Genomic DNA, 13679 nt, shown 5'->3' on the forward strand with positions numbered 1-13679 from the left:
TTAATGTCCAGAATGGACCCATTTAAAAATTTCTATCTTAGTTTTCTAATAGCTATTATGGTTTAGGATATTTAAATGAATATTTGAAGACATATTTTCCATAAATTTCCTGTTTTAAGCCACTGTTTTCAAATGCGGTTTTGGGACAGATGAAAACCGTCATGGTTTGAGATATACAAAGGGATCACTGGACCCTAGTTTTCATAATTTCGTGAGGAAAAATCTCATGGGTAGTTAGTGACTTGGATGCCACCTCATCAATTAAGACTTGCTATCAAATTCGAATTGCTGTTCCTTGTCACCAAAAATCCTCAAAGATAGTGCCAAGCAAATTCATTAGTTTTGAATGTCCTATATTTTAGTCCTATTTTTGTAATACAGTTTTCAGATATTTGTAATAAATCTTGATATTTTTTATCAAGATATATAAATACTTCATCATTTGAAGTAATATATGTGGGGACTTGTTTTGAATAAAATGAGTTGTATTGTAAAGCAACTCACAAAGCCACCGTTGATCAGATTTTCAATAATATAGTGAAAATCATTACATGATTCTTGTGTCATTTTTATTGGTGAAGTGCATCTCTCTTTGTCAAATTGATTTCTTTTTATTTTCATGTGTGATTCTAAAATCTGAATTATTATAAGAAGATAAAGAACAAAATTTGTTTGAATGTAAACTCTGTCTCTGGCTTAAGAATATATACTTTTTTTTTTAATATGTTTTCCACTGAAGATTAAAATCAAATTTCTTAACTGCTCTATTTTTAATTGGATTTCTAAATCTTTTCTTCTCTTTCACACCATAAATATTAAAGGATCCAGTGAATTTTCCTAACTTTCCCTATAAATTTAGCCTATAAAATATGTATTTTATCACCTCAAACCTGTGACTCCATTTTCCCAATGGCCTTTCTTCCGAGTTTCAACCTAAGAACACAAAAAAACCAAATGTGAACTTAATAGCTATCCTAATACCTTCAGTCAAACAAAGCTAAATGATAAAGAGAGATCCCTCTCTAATACTAGAAGGGCTAGATTCCCAATTTCCAAAGTGGTTCTATGGTTACCTTTGCAATTATTTTCACAGCCTTAAGAAATTACAGAGTGACAACATCCTAACGACCATACTAGGAAACAAACAATTTCATCTTCCCTAGGAAAGATTATCAAATTTCAGATCTCATTGCTGGTGGTGGACAACAATCAAACATATGAAGGCTGAAACATTAACTTGTCAAATCCATGTTTAAGAATTTGGAGCTCAAAGCTTTCACGGCGACTCCACTGACTGAAGAATCCAGAGTTTAAATTGTACAATTGGTTGCTGCATTAGTCACAATTTCAGGATATGTAAAAGTTTCTCTTTCTATTGAAGCTTTAAAAGAATTCTGGGATGAGTCTGCAGATTATGAAATTGATGAAGTTTTCTTAATGACTGTGTTTTATTGTTTGAAATCATGCAAATTTTCGTATGAAATTAAAGTTTGCTTTCTTGAGTCATTTGTTGAAAGACTTGAGAAGGAAATTGAAATCTTAAATAATCAGATTTAGTCCTACAGTTTCCAAGGTCCGAGACAATTCTTTGAAAATCTTCCTTCGCCAAAATGAGAGGAGATTGTATTGTTGTTTGATTTTCAGATCTATAAATGTTATTTTTTTGAACACAAGACTGACACTGTATAGTTAAAATCATGGTTCAACATTGAGGATACAACTGGAAAACTCAACCATGTTAAACTGGTCATTGAATACCAGAAGGATTGACTAATAGATTATGACTTTATTGATCCCGTACTAGACTACATGAACTGTTTTTCAGCTTGAGTTTTTAGCCATGTTTTCATTGTGAGAACCAGATCCATCGTCAGTTGGCATTGTTACTACATTTTCCAATTTTGATCTTGTTGAAGCAAAGTCAGGTAGATATGTCAACCGAGCAGTTACTTGACTGGCTTCAATGGATTTCTTGTGTTATTTGATATTGCAATCATTTTAGAAGATTAGAGTGAGTAGGTGTGTGCCAATAAGCTCAGTAATATAAGCATCTTTTCAATATCTTCAGTTTTAGTTTGCAACAGAGTTTTTCAGTTTTTTCAGAGTACAGTTCAGATTACAACTTGATGAATGGATTTGGTTCTGTTTGAGGATTAGAACAGATGATCAATTGGTTTTCAGTTGTAGTGGTTTCATGGCAGAGCATGTGGTAGGCTTGGCTTTAGCCCAAGGGATCAAACTACTAGTCTACGATGTTCTTTGGCACCTCACTGGGAGGATACCATCCCCCACCATTGGAGCCACTGTTAGGGTCTTATGATTCATAGGATCAAATTATGATTGACTATTATCTTTCAATTTGATGGAATTGTAAATAATATTGTATTCTGAAAATTATTTCCTAGAAAAAAATAGAAAAAGTAAATAAGGGGCTTTCAAGGCAAAATGCTCCCTTAGGGTTAACTCGATACATTTTAGAATATTAATTCTACTTATAATAATTAATCATGTCATTTAATCATGATTAACCATTTGTAATAAGGCATCTGGCGCTAAGGTTTGGTTTTATGATAAAACGACAAAATGGTGTGTTGACATGTGATTATAAAAGGCACAAGACTCAATGGTTGAGATCTCCCTCGCCTAGATAAACGGCGGGAGAGTGTTTCAGGCCCCCTAAGCTCCATCGCATTTTATCCACAGGGGGGTGGGGGGGTCTGAAAGGGTTGGATCCAATCTTCTACGTGTCACCCCCACAATGTTTCACACCCCCCTGCCTTTTCACTCATCGCGTCCCCCCCTCGAAAAGTCTTCCAGCAATGACCGTTCACCCCTCCTCCATGTCACCTCCTGCTTCCACGTCATATATCCATTCCATCCCACTCTCGCCAGATCAATAGTGAATGTTGGCAAATTAAAGTCAACACCGAGTTGGAAAAATAATTAGTTAAAAATATGTTTTTTCCTATACAACATAGTGATTTCAAGCATGGTTTACAAAAAAATAAGAACGAATTTCTCAAAATTGAAAGAGTTATTTTGTCCAAAACAGACCCAATTAAAAAATTGTGTCTCAGTTTTCTAAAAGATATTATGGTTTAGGATATTTGCATGAATCTTTGAAGGCATATTTTCCATAAATTTCCTGTTTTAAGTCATTGCTTTCAAATGTTGTTTCTTAACATATGAAAATGAAATTTAAAAAAGGGAAAGAGGTTTTTGTTGGTAACATCCTTCTCTACAAAAATCTCTCTTAGTCTTTTAATATCTATCATGGGTTGAGATATACAAAGGGATAAATGGACCCTATCAAATAAGACTTGCTATCAAATTTGAATTGTTGTTCCTTGTCACCAACAATCCTAAAATATAGTGCCAAGAATACTCATTAGTTTTGAATGTCCTATATTTTACTCCTATTTTTGTAATACAATTTTCAGATATTTGTAATAAATCTTGATATTTTTTGTGAAGATATTATGTGAGGGATTGGTATAAATACTTCATCATTTGAACTAATAGATGTTGGGACTTGTTTTGAAGAAAAATCTTGTATTATAAAGAAGCTCATAGAGCCACCATTGATCATATTTTCAGTAATACAGTGCAAATCATTACTGGATTCTTGTGTCATTCTTATTGGTGAAGTGCATATCTCTTTTTCAATTTGCTTTCTTTTTATTCTCATATGTAATTCTAAAATCTGAATTATTCTAAGGAGATAAAGAACATAATTTGTTTGAATGTACACTCTGTCTCTAGCTTAAGAATATTTTTTATGTTTTCCACTAAAGATTAAAATCAGAATTCTTAATTTCTATGTTTTTATTTGGATTTATAAATCTTTTCTTCTCTTTCACACCATAAATCTTAAAGGATCCAGTGAATTTGCCTAACCTGCCCTGTAAGTTTATCCTATAAACTCTGTATTTGGTCAACTCAATCCTATGACTCCATTTTCCCAATGGCCTTTCTTCCCAGTTTCAACCCAACAACACAAAAAAACCAAACCTGAACTTAATAGCTAGCCTAATACCATCAGTTGAACAAGGCTAAATCATAAAGATAGATCCGTCTTTGAAACTGGAAGGGCTAGATTCCTAGTTTCCAAAGTGGTTTTGTGGTTACCTTTGCAATTTCTTTCACAACCTTAAGAAATTACAGAGTGATAACATCCTAGCGACCATACAGGGAAACGAACAATTTCATCTTCCTTAGGAAAGATTATCAAATTTCAAATCTCATTGTTGGTGGTGGACAACAATGAGACATATGAAGGCTGAAACATTCACTCGACGACTCCATGTTCAAGAATCCATAGCTCAAAGCTTTCATGGAGACTCCACTGACCGAAGAATCCAGAGCTTAAATTGCATAGCTGGTTGCTGCATTAGCCACAATGTCAGGATATGTAAAATTTTCTCTTTCTATTGAAGCTTTAAAATAATTCTAGGATGAGTTTGCAGATTATCAAATTGATGAAGTTTTTTCAACGACCATGTTTTATTGTTTGAAATCATGCAAATTTTTGTTTGAAATTAAAGTTTGTTTTCTTGAGTCATTTGCCAAAAAACTTGATATAATGTTCCTAAATAGGAATAAAAGTGATATAAAGAAAATAATATGTGCAACAAAATATAAAAACGAAATACACATTAAACACCTATGAAAATGCTGCAAATATGGAACTGCTAAGCCATTTTATTACTTATTTGAGGGAAAAATACAATGGATAACAAAATGGTGCACCTGGGCTTGTCTCAATGGACAAGCATGACCAAACCCAGCTGAGAAAATGGTTGATCCAATGACTGCTCCAACTGTTGCACCAATCTGCATTGCACTGCCCAAAAAACTACCCTTTTGCTAGGTTCGAATGGCTAAAAAATCCACTTCCTATGCCTAGAAAATTATAAAATTTTAATCCCAGACTCCTTGGCCCAAACGAAGAAAAACCCACGAAGGAATTTGGCTAGTTTAGACTTCCAAAATTCGACCCCCTTTGAGCCCAACTTCAACTGCAACTGCAGAACTCGGCCTGTTGGAATCTGCCTGTAAATCCTCTCAGAAATGGTCCCAAAGTGCTGGGCTAACCCCTATTATCAATCCACTAACTTCCTGGATGGGATTCCAGCCTATGGTACCTTCTCCTAAGCTCCACGAAAATGTTGGACTGACTGTCTACGCTGTCCCCAAGCCCAGTAATTCGAACTGCTGGGATGCTGGCTCTGCTGGCTCCAAAACTCATAAGAAATGATGGCCTACTAATGCTCTCGCAATCCTCTAACTCTCCCAGAAAATAGTTTATCAATGATAGTTTCAACTCCTCCTGTGTATTCTCTAGCTAGAAAAAAATATACACTCCCTGCTTGTGGCTAAATGGTAGTGCTGTAACAGACTCTCAAATCTCCCAAAATGAGTATGGAACTGCCTCCCTAAGGCGGGCACAGAAGGTCCCCTGAAGGAAAGGTTGAATCTCCCACTTTAGATATTTGTGGCTAAACAGTGGATTGACTCAGCTAAACATCAGATCGAACAATCAAGTATTTTTGATTGCAAGGTGTAAGAATGAATCCAAATGAGAGCTTTGTCCTCCTTATAACTCCTTGGGCCTTCCTTGCCTCATATGGGCCCCTCCATCCAGCTATTCGACTTCCCTCCAAGCCATTCGAATGGCCCAGTCCTAATTCTCATGTAGGTGGACCCCACATTCCACTAGTTGCCAAATAAAGTCTAATTGCTTCCTAAGTCCCTAAGTCGAAAATGCTGGGTTCTCTTCCTTAGCCAAAATTGTGCAACATTGTGTAGCAACACCTTGTTAAAAATGTATTTGAGAAGGGACATGACAGTCCTACCCTCCAAAATGTTTATTTCCCTCAAACAACCTCAAAGCAGGGTGCTGAAAATGTGCTCACCCTCCCAGGTGGCATCTTCATCTAGAAAGTTCTTCCAATGCACCAAGAAGTCCCTGATGGTCCTGCTCCTCAATTTCCTTTCCCTGATCTCCAAGATGGCCTCAAGTTCCAAAACCAAGTGGCCCTCATCATCTAGTGGGGGTAAATTAGCTGCTATTGTCACCTATTGTCCCAACACCTTTTTAAGGCACGAGACATGAAATACATTATGGATCCTGCTCCCTTGAGGGAGCTCTAGCTCTTAGGCCACCTCTCGCACTCGTATAATCACCCGGTAGGGCCCATAGAAGTGTGGTTGTAGCTTCTCGGCCCAATTTTGCTTCAACGTGGACTACCTGTAAGGCTGTAGCCAGATGTACACCAAGCCCCCCTCCTCGAAATGCCTCTCTGTCCTATGCTGGTCTGCGTACATCTTCTACTGATTTTGGGATGTCACCAAGTTATCCTTGAGAGCCTTGAGGACGTCTTAGCTCTCTTGGATCCAGTATTTGGCCTTTGGGGCTTGGCTATCTCCAAAACCAATGTCAGTAAAAGATAATGCATCATATCTATATAAATCATGGAAACGAGTCATACCAATGGACATGTGGTGAGTGGTCTTGTAGCAGTACTCGCCTAGATGTAACCACCGAATCCAAGCTCTCTGTTGACTGGTCATGTAGTTCCTTAGGTACCCCTTTAGCCATTGATTAACCCTCTTAGTCTAGTCATCAGTTTGAGGTTAATAGTTGGTGCTAGGAGTGAGATCGATCCTCGCCAATATGAAAAGTTCCTGTCAAAAGCCTCCCATGTACTTGCTATCCCTGTCACTCACAATGTTCTTGGGGAGCCCATGCAACCTGAAAATCTCCCGAAAGAATAGTTCTGCAACCTGTGCAACCGTGTATCTGGTGGGGATGGCAAAAAAGTGGGCATATTTGGTCAATCTGTCGACCACTACGTAGATGTAGTCCTTCCCCTTCACTTTGAGGAGCCCTGTGATGAAATCCATAGAGATACTTTCCCATTTCACCTCAGGGATGGGAAGTGGTTTTAGTAATCCTATAGGGTGGATCAACTCCCCCTTGTTCCTCTGACGTGCCTCACACTCCTGTACGTGCTTCAACACGTCCCCCTTGAGGCCCTTCCACGTGAACCTCTCCCTAACTTCCATATATGTTTTCCAGAACCCCTGGTGCCTGGATAATGGTGAGTCACGTACTTCTTGGAGCACCCTCTCTCTCAACTGCGAGTTTGGTACTAGGAAAATGTGCCCCTTGTAATAGATGACATCATCCATCACTCAGTAACGCTCATCTTCATGGGTACCCTCCAAGACCTCACATGCCCTCTTGTTCTTAGAGTACTCCACCAATAGTTGAGCCTTCTAATCATGGCAGATGCTCATGAGGGATAACCCAGTTGGTCTTCGAGATAGAGCATCGGCCACCACATTGTACTTTCGTCGCACTACTCTATGTCGAAGTCATAGGCCTGCACCTTACTGACCTAGCTCTGCTACCGGTCATTGAGGCCCTATTGCCCCATGAAGTGATGAAGGATGTTGTGATCAGTATTCACTCGAAACCTATTGCCCACCAAGTACTGTCAAAATTTGGCTAATGCATGCATGATGGCTAACATCTCTATGTCATATATGGAATATGATATCTTATGTGGTAGGAGCTTCCAACTCTCGAAAGAAATGGGATGCCCCTCTTGTGATAATACTTCTCCAACTCTCACCCCGGATGCATCACACTCCATGGTGAAGGGCTGGGAAAAATCCAGAAGTGCTCCATTAGTCCATGTGAAAGCCCCTCTCATGGTCAAATCGGTTAAGGGTGTTGCCAGCTATTAAAACCCCTTGACAAACTTCTTATAGTAGGTGAAAATGCACATCTTGGGGTATTGGACAATCCCGGATGGCCCGTATCTTCTCCTCATGGATCTTCACTCCATCAACACCAATTATATTCCCTAGGTAGAGCATCTATGTCAAACCAAACACGCACTTGGATAACTTGGCATAAAACTATTGCTCATCTTGGATTCGTAGTACCTCCTCCAAGCTGGAGATGCTCCTCCCATGTCTGGTTATAAATCAGATTGTCATCGAAGACAATCAACACAAACCTCCTCAACTTTCCCCCAAAGACATGGTTCATGCATGACTGGAAAGTGGCCGGAGTGTTGGTCAGCCCAAATGGCATGACCAGGAACTCAAAGTGTCTATAGTGGCACCAGAAAGCTATGTTAGGGATATTCTGATCCCTTACCTTGATCTGGTGGTACCTTGAATGCAAATCGATCTTAGAGAAGTACTTGGCTCCTCTAAGCTCATCCATCAGCTCATCTATGTGGGGAACGGGGTACCAATTCTTCAGTGTCTTCCGGTTGAGGGCTCGATAGTCAATGCACATACGAAGGGTTCCATCCTTCTTCTTCACTAGTACTACAAAAGAAGTGAAGGGATTGGAACTTGGCCTGATATGGCCCAATGCTAACAACTCCTGAATGGCCTTCTTTATCTCATCCTTATAGCCCTTGGGATGCCTATAAGGGGTGGTGATCACTGTGTGCACACCCGGCTCCATCTTAATAGTGCGCTCAAATCCCTTGTCTGGTGGCTGCCCTGGTGGAATGTCCCCAAACAAAACTAGGTATCTGTCCAACAAAGCCTGTATGTCTCATGGTGGTGGCTGAGCCTATCCCCCAACCTCTGAAATCCTTAGCTCTACTTCCCATGTGATGTCCTCACGTCGCAGATCTACCTCCATCTTGTGGGCCAAGACTATCTGAGGTGGATAAGATTGCATGCCTCTCAAAACTACAAGTTTGTCATCCAGCCCAATGAACTCCATATTTGGCTTCCTCTAATTCGTCGTGACTCGCCCAAGGGAATATAGCCACTGGACACCCATCACCACGTTGGTGTCTGGCACATCTACCACAAAGAAATGGTTCGTGATCGAGTAGTTCCCCATAACTACTTTAAGGGAAGGCACATATCGAGTGCACTAAATGGTACAGTCACCTGGTACTAGGACTGAAAATACCTCGAAATCAGCCATGGTGAGGCCCCTCCTTTGAACCAACTAGGCATTTATGAAATTGTGGGTAGCCCCACTATCAACTAGGACTGACACCCTCTACCCCTATACAATGACTTTGATCCTCAATGTCAAAAATTTGGGAATCTCGCATAAGGAAGCAAGGACTCCCTCGGATGGGGCAAGGGATGCCCATCCATGTGGAGGTGGTGGTGGTGGCCCTCTATTTGCTATAATCTCACCATCTCCCACACCACACTCCTACTCCACATTGTCCTCCTGGTCACTGTAAAAAAAAACATCAATATAGTGTTCTCTACCTGAAGTGCACCGATGGCCTCACGCCTAGGGCTCCCTGCATGTGAAGCACAACTTCCTCCTCCTGAGGTCCTTTCATGTCTCATCATCTAGCTGCCCCCACCCCTATGTGGTCCTCTGAGGTGGAGGTCTAGTCTCATGCCCCTTTTGTGGAAAAGGGGTCGGTGCAGGAAAAGGTGCTCTAGTCTTGGGGATTTCCGCCACAAATTTGCCTCTTACAGGGTAGAGGGTTTGTGTGACTTCACCAGTCTATGTAGGGGCTCAAGTAAGCCCTCAATGAAGGTATACACCCTCCTAGCCTCCTATAGATCTGAAACCATCATTGATACTCACAGAAACTTTGAGATGTACTACTCTGAGTTTCCTGTTTGGCAGAGTTGGATTATCTCTCTGAAATGGGCCTCGGGATCTCTCTGGTCAAAACACTCCACCACCGTCCTAGTGAAGTCCTCATAAGAAGCTACATTGGCATTCCCTAGGGTGGCCAAGCCATGAAACCACTAGTCATGGGCTTCCCCTTCCATGTGCAGCATGGCCATCTTGATGGCTTCCTATTCTGTCATCCAGTTGAGTTGGAAGTAGGTGTCCATCTTCTCAACCCAAGCCCTAGCTGTGCACTTGGTAGTGCCATCAAAAGTAGGGAATTACATCCTCCCTATGGTCCTTTGCAGCTCATAGTTCTAGGTTCCCTGTCCTCCACAACCCATGTTATTCTCACTCTGCTTGAGCTTGCAGAAATCTCTGAAAGAGAGTGCTTCCTTAAAGTCTGCATCCATAGACTGCCACTCTCTGAAATAGTCTCCCATCTGAATAGGGTCTCCCCCCCTTGTAGGTTCAATTTGTGGCACTGGTACAAAAGAAGGCAGTATGGCATGAGTTGGCCCAATATCTAATGGGTGTTGCGCTACTGGCGAGGGATGATCAAATGCCTGAGAGGCCCCACAAGTTTCCCCAAACAGAAACCCTCTAGGAGTGGTCCTCTCTTTGTTCCACGACTTTATCTCTTCCAACATATGTTTCTGACCCTTGGCTAAATCGTTCAGGGCTCTCAAGAGGCTATCGAAAGCCATCTCTTCCCTACTCTTGGGTTCCATGATGTCCTCCCCTTCTACCACTGATTTCCTTCTGTCCTCTGTGTCTGGAGTAATCTCCAAATCTCTTTCTCTTCTTCGATACCTTTTCCTTTGATAGGTGATGTTTTGCTGGTTGCCTTCTCTCATAGGAGACAATCCCCATAGCCGAGCCAAGAACTAGACTCTGATACCATTGTAATGTTCCTAAATAGGAATACAAGTGATATAAATAAAATAATCTGTCCACAAAATATCAAAACGAAATACACATTAAACACCCATGAAAATGCTGCAAATATAGAATTGTTGAGCCATTTTATTACTTCTTTGAGGGTAAAATACTATGGATAATAGAATGGTGCACTTGATCTTGTCTCAATGGACAAGCATGACCAAACCTAGGTGAGAAAATGGTCGATCCGATGACTGCTCCAATTGCTGCACCAATATGCATTGCGCTCCCCAAAAAATTTCCCTTCTACTAGGTTCAAATGGCTAGAAGGCCCATTTCATGTGCCCAAAAAATTATAAGATTTTAACCCCAGACTCCTTGGCCTAAACCCAAAAAAACCCACGAAGGAATTTGGCTGGTTTAGACTTATAAAATTTGACCCCCTTGGAGCCCAACTTTAGAAGCAACTGCAGAACTTGGCCTGCTGGAATTTGCCTGTAAATCCTCCCGAAGATGGTCCCAAAGTGTTGGGTTGACCCCTACTATCAATTCCCTGACTTCCCATATGGTCTTCCGGCCTATGGCACCTGCTCCTAAGCTCCAAGAAAATGTTGAACTGGCCCATTGCGTTGTCCCCAAGCCTAGTAATTCGAACTATTGGGATGTTGGCTCTGCTCTCTCCAAAACTCACAAGAAATTTTGGCCTGCTGCTACTCTCCCAATCCTATAACTCTCCTGACAAATGGATGATCAATGGTAGCTCCAAATCCTCCTGCGTATTCTCCAGCTAGCCAGAAATATGCACTCCCTACTTGTGGCTGAATGGTAGTGCTGTAACATACTCTCGGATCTCCTAAAATGATTATGGAACTGCCTCCCTAGGGTGGGCATGAAAGGTACCATGAAGGAAAGGTTGAATCTCCCATTTGAGATATTCATGGCAAAACAACCAGTTGACTCAGCTAAACAGTAGAGTGAACAGTCAAGTAATTTTGATTTCAAGGTGTAAGAATGAATCCAAATGAGAGCTTCTTCCTCCTTATAACTCCTTGGCCCTTCCTTGCCTCATGTGGACCCCTCCATCTAAATATTCAACTTCCCTCCAAGCCATTCGAATGGCCCAGTTTGAATTCTCATTTGGGTGGCCCCCACATTCCACTAGCTGCCAAATAAATATGAATTGCCTCCTAAGTCCCTAAGTCAAAAATGTTGGTTTATCTTCCTTAGCCAAAATTGTGCAAAATTATGTAGCAATACCCTGTTACAAATGTATTTGAGAAGGGACATGACACTTGAGAAGGATATTGAACTCTTAAATACTTAGATTCAATCCTACAATTTGCACGATCCGAGACAGTTCTTTGAAAATCTTCCTTCTCTAAAACGAGAGGAGATTTTACTGCCCTTTGATTTCCAGATTGATAAATGTTATGTTTTTTAACACAAGACTAACATTGTATAGTTAAAATCACGGTTCAACATTGAGGAAACAATTGGAAAACTCATCCATGTTAAATTGGTCATTGAATACCAGGATGATCGACTAATAGATTATGTCTTTATTGATCTTGTAGCAGACGACATGAAGGTTTTTTTCAACTTGAGTTTTCAGCCATGTTTTCACTTTGAGAACTAGATCCATCTCCAGTTGCCATTGTTACTACATTTCCCAATTTTGATCTTGTTGAAGCACAATTAGATAACTATTTCAACTGAGCAATTACTTGATTGGCTTCACCGACATTTTTGTGTTATTTGATATTGTAGTCATTTCAATAGATTAAAGTGAGTAGGTGTGCACCAATAAGCTCAGTACTCTAAGCATAATTGCAGTATTTTCAGTTTGAGTTTGTAACAGACTTTCAGTTTTTTCAGTGTACATTTCAGATTACAACTTGATGAATGGATTTGGTTCTGTTTGAGGATTAGAACAGATGATCAATTGGTTTTCAGTTGTAGTGGTTTCATGGCAGAGCATGTGGTAGGCTTGGTTTCAACCCAATGGATCAGGCTACTAGTATACAGTGTCCTTTGGCACCTCACTAGGAGGATTCCATTCCTCATTGGAGCCACTGTTAGGGTCCTATGATTCATAGGATCAAATGATGATTGACTATTATCTTTGAGTTGATGGAATTGTAAATAATATTGTATTTTGCAAATTATTTCCAAGAAAAAAATAGAAAAAGTAAATAAGGGGCTTGCAAGAAAAAATGTGCCCTTAGGGTTAATTCAATATGTCTTAGAATAGTAATCGTGCTTATAATAATTAATCATGTCCTTTAATCATTATTAACTATTTTTAATAAGGCATCTGGTGCCAAGGTTTGGTTTTATGATAAAAAGACAAAACGGTCTATCGGCATGTGATTGTCAAAGGTGCATGACTCAACGACTGAGATCTCCCTCGCCCATATCAATGACAGGGGAGTGTTTTCGGGCCCCCCTGAGCTCCATCGTGTTTTATCCATGGGGGGGGGGGGTCTGAAAGGGTTGGACCCAATCTTCTACGTGTCACCCCAACAATGTTTTGCACCCCGCTTGCCTTTTCACTCATCGCACCATCCCTTAAAAGTCTTCCAGTGTTGACCACTCACCCCGCTTCCATGTCACCTCCTACTTCCACATCATATATCCATTCGATCCCACTCCCGCCAGATCAATAGTGAATGTTGGAAAATTAAAGTCAGTGCCGAGTTGGAAAAATAATCAGTAAAACTATGTTTTTTCCTATACAACACAGTGGTTTTGAGCATGGTTTCCAAACAAATAAGAAGGAATTTCTCAAAATTGAAAGAGGTTTTTGTCCAGAATGGACCCATTTAAAAAATTATATCTCATGTTTCTAACAATTGTTATGGTTTAGGATATTTGCATGAATCTTTGAAGGCATAGTTTCCATAAATTTCCTTTTTTAATTCACTATTTTCAAATGCGGTTTCCGAATATATGAAAATGAATTTTAAAAAACAGAAAGAAGTTTTTGTTGGTAACATCATTCTCTAAAAAAGCCTCTCTTGTTTTTTTCACAACTATCATGGGTTAAGATATACGAAGGGATAAATGGTCCCTATTTTTCAGAATTTTGTGAGGAAAAAGCTCATGGGAAGTTAATGACTTGGATGCCACCTCATCAAATAAGACTTGCTCTCAAATTCGAATTGTTGTT

General features: G+C 40.1%; 1 pseudogene; it reads right to left on the reverse strand.

Annotated features, from left to right (window-relative positions):
• Nucleotides 1-879: 879 nt before the first annotated feature.
• Nucleotides 880-13679, reverse strand: part of LOC149141908 (glucan endo-1,3-beta-D-glucosidase-like) — a 29618-nt pseudogene continuing 16818 nt past the window's right edge.

This window comes from Pinus tabuliformis, chromosome X (genome assembly GCF_031772625.1).
Source record: "Pinus tabuliformis cultivar Carrire ecotype Pingquan chromosome X, CPIR1, whole genome shotgun sequence".
In the NCBI taxonomy this organism is placed as follows: Eukaryota; Viridiplantae; Streptophyta; class Pinopsida; order Pinales; family Pinaceae; genus Pinus; species Pinus tabuliformis.